This window comes from Pituophis catenifer, unplaced genomic scaffold (assembly GCF_029215685.1).
Source record: "Pituophis catenifer annectens isolate HBS135680 unplaced genomic scaffold, rPitCat1.0.hap2 SCAF_5, whole genome shotgun sequence".
In the NCBI taxonomy this organism is placed as follows: domain Eukaryota; kingdom Metazoa; phylum Chordata; class Lepidosauria; order Squamata; family Colubridae; genus Pituophis; species Pituophis catenifer.
The window spans coordinates 91,004,059-91,010,431 of record NW_027256885.1 but is presented as its reverse complement, the minus strand read 5'-3'; positions in this window follow the sequence as shown (position 1 = coordinate 91,010,431).

The window sequence follows — 6,373 nt, the reverse complement described above, 5'->3', positions numbered from 1 at the left end:
TTATCTGGTCTTCTAAGCTCAACCGTGAATCCAGAAGGACGCCCAAGTTGCGCACCCTGTCTACAGGGGGCAAAACTTCACCCCCTATAGTCAGCGATGGCACCTCTCCCCTGAACCGAGATGCCGGCAGCCACAGCCACTCAGTCTTGGAGGGGTTGAGTCGGAGCCTGTTCCTCCCCATCCAGACCCGCACGGCCTCCAGGCACCGGGACATCACTTCAAGGGCATCGTTTGTCAGGGCATTGATTAATCCCATGTTTGGCTCTGGGACAATCACCCTGGTTAGAGGATGGATCGTGGCTTATTCCTTGTTGCAATATTCTGAAAAGAAATCCCGAAGAAAAGTTCTCTAATAAAACTCATTTATTTGTTATAAAGAAAATAAAACACCTCACTAACTAAGAAAAGTAATTGCTACATTTTGAAATAGTTCTTGCCGGCTATTTCTCAGACGGACCTTTCTGGCAAGAGAACAAAGGAAGGAGTGTGTGAAGGAATGTGAAGGAATGTGGGTGGATGCACATGCATAGTAGCTTTTGATAACAATTCTTGGCAAGGTACGGAAAGTCAGATAGTCCAGAAATGATGAGCTCAGCTGGTAAATAAAATAACGCAGTGACATTCCCCTTCTTTGCCAGTTGAGCGAATATCAGTTCATCATCAAATAAGGCACATCTTCTTACGCAGATACTCGTGTTGAGCTGCTGGAAGTGGTTTGTTGAGCATATCAGCAATTTGATCATATGTAGATACATATTGCATTTTGACAAAACCTTTTTTCACTAAATGTTTTATGTTTTGATAACGGATGTCAGTGTGTCTGGACCTAGAACCTGTGAAATGTGATTCAGAAATATAAACCACCGATTCATTGTCTTCCATCACGGTGATCGGTCGGATCGGGTGTGTCCAGATATCTGTGACTAAAGCATCAAACCAAGTTAGAGAATTACATGCATCTGAAACACAAGTATATTCAGCTTCAGTAGATGAACAAGAAACAAAATTCTGTTTACGTACTTGCCAATAAACAGGACATCCATTTAAGAACATCATATAACCTGAAGTACTTCTGCGTGATTTCTTATCACTTGCCCAATCAGAATCTGCATAACAACATAATTCTGCATAATCAGTATGTGTTGGTTCTAACAATAATTTCATGTGTTTAGTGTATTTTAGGTATCTCAATAATTTCTTAATACATGTCCAATGAAACTGTTTTGCCTTACCTACGTGTCGAGATAAAAGATTAACACTAAGTGCAATGTCGGGTCTGGTCCAACTACTAATTTATAATAGTGACCCAATGACTGAACGATAAAGTGTTTGATCCTCGAACTCAGGACTTGCTTCTTGTGTCAAGTTGTGAAAATCTGTTTGCATGGGTGTCTTTGTTGTGTTAGCATCTTTCATGTTGCAATGATGCAAAATTTGTTCAATTTTATCTTCTTGTGAAACACTAAACCCCTTCTGTGTTTTTTCAATCTGAACACCTAAATAAGTGCTAATGTGACCTAATGATTTCAATGTGAAGTATCTCTGCAAAGCTTTGGCAAAAATCTCACTCATTTGCTTATTTGGACCAATATAAACAATATCATCAACATAAACAAGAACTATCTCATATGCATTGTTAGATCTTTTTGTGAACACGCACTCATCAGTTTCGGACTTAATAAAGCCCATTGAATTTAGTTTGTCAGTAAGACATAAGTACCACATTAAACCAGATTGTTTCAGACCATAATGACTTTTGTTTAGGAAACAGGTATCTGTTGTGGCCCCGCCCTCTGAGCCTGTCCCATCGGAGGAAGAAAGCTCCGAGCATGAGGAAGAGGAGTCAGCCAGGCCTCCCTCTCCAGGCCCCTCCCCTCTGGCATTGTTTCAAGTGCCGGCTGAGGGAGAGGAAACAGCTGATTCGAGTCAAAGTGATAATGAAACATCATTCCTGGACGCACGCCTCCGAAGGCGTGATAAACGTTTGCAGCAGCTTGGGAGGCGTGCTAGGGATTAGAACTGAGTCACTGGACCACACCCCAGAGACTATATAATAGAGGGTAGTGGTCAAAGGATCCTTGTGACGAACAAAGCAAAACCTTGGAGTCACTAAAGCCTCGTCCGGAACTGCTGGGAGGAATATTATTTCTGTTTGGACTTTCTTGAACGTTCGTATCTTATCTGTCTGTTTGTGAAAATAAAGACCCTTGGCAGACGGTGTGTCTATCGCTGCCAAGTCGGAGATAAGACCTGGGTGCGTTCCAAAGTGTTTCCTTAACCCTCGACTGGCTGTGTGGGTGTGTGTGTGGGTACGGGGACAGATCAGTATCCCCTTCTTGTTGTCGGAATCCTGGAGGACTTTTCACGTAGATCTCTTCATCTAGGTCTGCATGTAGATAAGCCGTGTCAACATCAAACTGGAAAACTTCTAAACCAAGGATAGTTGCAGTTGCTAAAGCAATTTTTACACTCTCAGTTCTGACTGTCGGTGAGTAAGTATTTGTGTAGTCCTCAGGATAACGTTGAGCGAAACCCTGAGCTACAAGTCTGGCCTTGTACAATGACTCACCATTTGGTTTCTTTTTGATTCTGTAGACCCATCGAGTGCCAATGACCTTTTTGTTTGCTGGAGGTTTTGCAGGTGTAAACACTTTAAGTTTCTTTAGACTGTCCATTTCAACCTGCATTGCTTCATACCATTTATCTTGCTCTGAATCAGGGAGCTGCTTGATTTGTGTGAAATTATCAGGTGGAAGTGTAACATTGCAAATCAAAGGCAAGGGTGCTTTTGTCAGTTGCCAAGAATATCGTTGTGGAGGGATTCCTTTTGTGGCCCTCTTGGAACGTCTCGGAACAACTGTCCAGTCTTCTTCTGCTTCGTCCTCGTCCTCACTTTCGTCGCTAGCGTCAGCATCCGCGGCTTGCGAAGACGGAACATCGGGTTGAGAAGAATCAGTGGAATCTTGATCATCAATCTGCGTGGCATCAGCAGTATCATCTCTAGGAAAATAAACTCCAGGATCATTGGAATGAATCCTGGACCAGTCAATATCTTCCTCAAAATTAGCAGATTGGGAAATCACAATTGCATGTTTAGAGTCAATAAATCTGCTCCATTTTGAGTTATCATCAATACCCATAAATCTCAGTCTTTTTGCTGCTGGACTTCCTTTTCTTCTTTGAGCTAAGGGAATGTTCACCATAGCGTATGAACCAAAAATGTGGATATTTTTAATATCGGGCTTGTAGCCATACAACATGAAGAAAGGAGTCTGATTCATTACACTGCTCCAAGTACGGTTGACAATGTAATTTGCATATTTTATAGCTTCACCCCAGTATATCATATCAAGGTTGGCGTCTTCTAGGAGACAACGCATCATGGTTTGCAGTAACCCTTGTCTTCGTTCTACGACTCCATTATGAGCCGGTGTGTAAGGGGCCAAAGTCTGATGAATAATTCCATTCTTACGCATCCAGTCCTGGAAACGCTGAGACATGAATTTGGCACCACGATCACTCTGGATTCTGGCGATGCGAACTTGGTGTTGGGTAGAAACAAGGGATGCAAAGTCTTTAAAGATCTGAAAGGTCTCTGATTTTTCTTTCATAGGATATACATATCCATATCTAGAGTAATTATCAACAATTGTTAGAAAATATTTTCTACCACCAAATGATGGCGGGAAAGGACCAACTATGTCAGTGTGAACCAAATCAAAAATGCGTGTTGACAGGCGTGTAGCGTGTTTGGGAATGGCTGCTGCTTTGGATTTGGCCTTTTTGCAGACAGCACAATCCAAAAACACCTTACACCCCTTTAGATCCAAACCTTTTGCGAACTCCGGCATCTTCCTAAGAACACGGAAACTGGCATGCCCCAATCTTCTATGCCATTTATGGATACACCTGGAATGCAAAGGTTTACCTGTTAGTGAATTCTCAACATTAACATTTTTATGCGGAACCTCAGGCTTGCTCTGAGCAACCTGTTTACCAATTCTCTTTTTGTTGGCTTTAGGAGCCTTTGGAATAGCAACAGGATCTCTCACTGGAGCATCTCTCTCTGGGCCTGTGCTCTCCCTTTTTGGAGTTTGCATACTTGCCTGTGTTTGTGTTTTAGGCTTTGGCTTTAAGTAATAAACACCACCAATTAATATGGTTCCAGCAACAATATCTCCATCTTTAACTACGTAACTTGCATTTTCAAGGTGGTGAACCTGGAATTTTAACATTCTAGACAAGTGACTCTGACTAAGCAAGTTACTGGTTGCTGTTGGTATGTAATAAACATCAGGAATGAATGCATCGAGCTCTTCAACATAAACAGTTCCTTTTCCTTTGACCTGACAAGGATGATTAGAAAAAGAATAAAGTTCACATAGCTCTGGTTCAGGCTCGTGCATCTCTGTGAAAAGTTCCTTTCTGTAGGTAACATGCAATGCTGCACCACTGTCCAAAGTCCACAGGAGTCGTCTGTCGTACTCTGGTTGAGGTTGTGGATCATTGGTTAAAGCCAATGTGGCGAGTGGAGTTTGTGGATCACGCCGGGGACGACGACCTTGTCTTCTGCCTCTGCCTCTGCCTCTGGAATCTGTTCCTCTGGGCTGGTACGTGACGGGAGCTGGAACTCGTTGGGGACAATCCTGGGTGGCATGTCCCACACGATTGCAGGTGTAGCATCTTGGCATCCTTGGAGTGTAGGTCCTTCCTCGGAAGGGGCGCCTAGCTGGAGCTCTTGATGCGGGTGGTCCTCTCAAATGTGGCGTGGCCAACATGAATGCCTCTTCTTCAATTAAAAGTCTACAGACATTATCCACTGTGCGTTGAGCAATTGGGACTAATTTTTGTAACAGCATCTTTCCATTCATAATTCAAAGAGTTAATGATGATGCTGATCATTTGAATATCTTCAATGTTATGGCCTCTTTCTCTCAATTCTGTTCTCAGACCTTTCAGTTTGGTCAAATGTCCTCCAATTTGTTCACCGGGTTTCAATCTCGAACTGTGGAGTTCAGACATGAGTGAACATGAAGATTCAATTGAGACAGGCCTGTAGCAATTTTCCAATTCAGCCCAAATTTGTCGGGCTGTTGTATTTGGTGGAAAAATGACCTGCAGTTCAGTATCCATGGACATCAATAATGTTGTGCGAGCCCTTATCTCTAAATCTCTTATTGCAAAATCCCATGGTTGTGCAGGAGGATTAAAAACCATGCAGTGAGTGCCTTCTCTAAGAAGCAATAGTGTAATCTCACTGACCCAGGCTTTGTAATTATGTCCTGACATTTTTAGTTTTGACTCACCAGTTAGTGGAGAGACAGAAAATGCCTGGTAAGGAGCCTGCATTTGATATGCTGGCTGTGCTGGCAGAAATGCCTGTGGTATTTGCTGTGCCTGTTGTGGACCTAAAAATGGTCTTGGTTGTGCCATTGGAGGTGGGCCAGGAGCTGGCCCTATTTGCATTTGTGGCTGGGGCACATATGCAGGCATTTGTTGCTGCTGTGGCTGATGCACTGGAATCTGCTGTATTCCAGTTGCCATTTGTGCTTGATCTGCAATATTGGCATGACCTGCTGGGGATGCAGTCATTTGCCTTTGCTGCACTAAGCGTGGCTGTGTTCCATCTAAAAAGACACCAACACCACCAGGGGGTGTTTGAGTTTGTGCCTGTGGAAACACTTGTGGCATTTCAGCTTCCTGTAGTAAATTACTTTTGCCAGCAGATGGTGCTGCACCTTTAGCTTCGGGCAGCTTTGCAGTTAATGGCTGCGTGGCAGGTTTATATGTAACTTGATCAGGGAGACTTTCATGTGACGTATGCAGTGCTCTTTGCCTTAATTGGCCTGACACAAAATCCACCAGGGGGAGTGTCTTTGGCTCCGGAGAAGAAGGCAATATGGCGCTTTTTGAAAATCTTAAGTCACGAGATTCTCCCTTACCTTGCTCAAGCATAGATATAGCCATTTTTGCCTGGGATAGCTCCTGTTCATAGAATTTTATACGGTCACGATAGGCTTTCATAGCCAGCTCATCCAGGGTGAGCTTAGAGCTTCGAGGAGAATAATGAATTGTTTCTCTCTCTGCGTGGGAGTAATTTTGCTCGGCAGTTTGCTTTGGCCTTGCACCGAGCGTTACAAATTCAGAAGGTTCTGGGAGGACTTTTTGAGAGCGTGCATATTCAGAAGACGTCACTGACCTCAGTTCCAGTACGTTATCTTCAAAAGCAATTTCTTTGTTATCTCCCTTCGTTCCTTCTCCCACGGCTTCTTCTTGTTCCAGGCGTGTGGCTTTAGCAAGGGGCTGGAAATCTGAAAACCACCTTTCTGCCACCTTCTCAGCAAAATACATTTTGTATTGGTTTTTCTTCTGT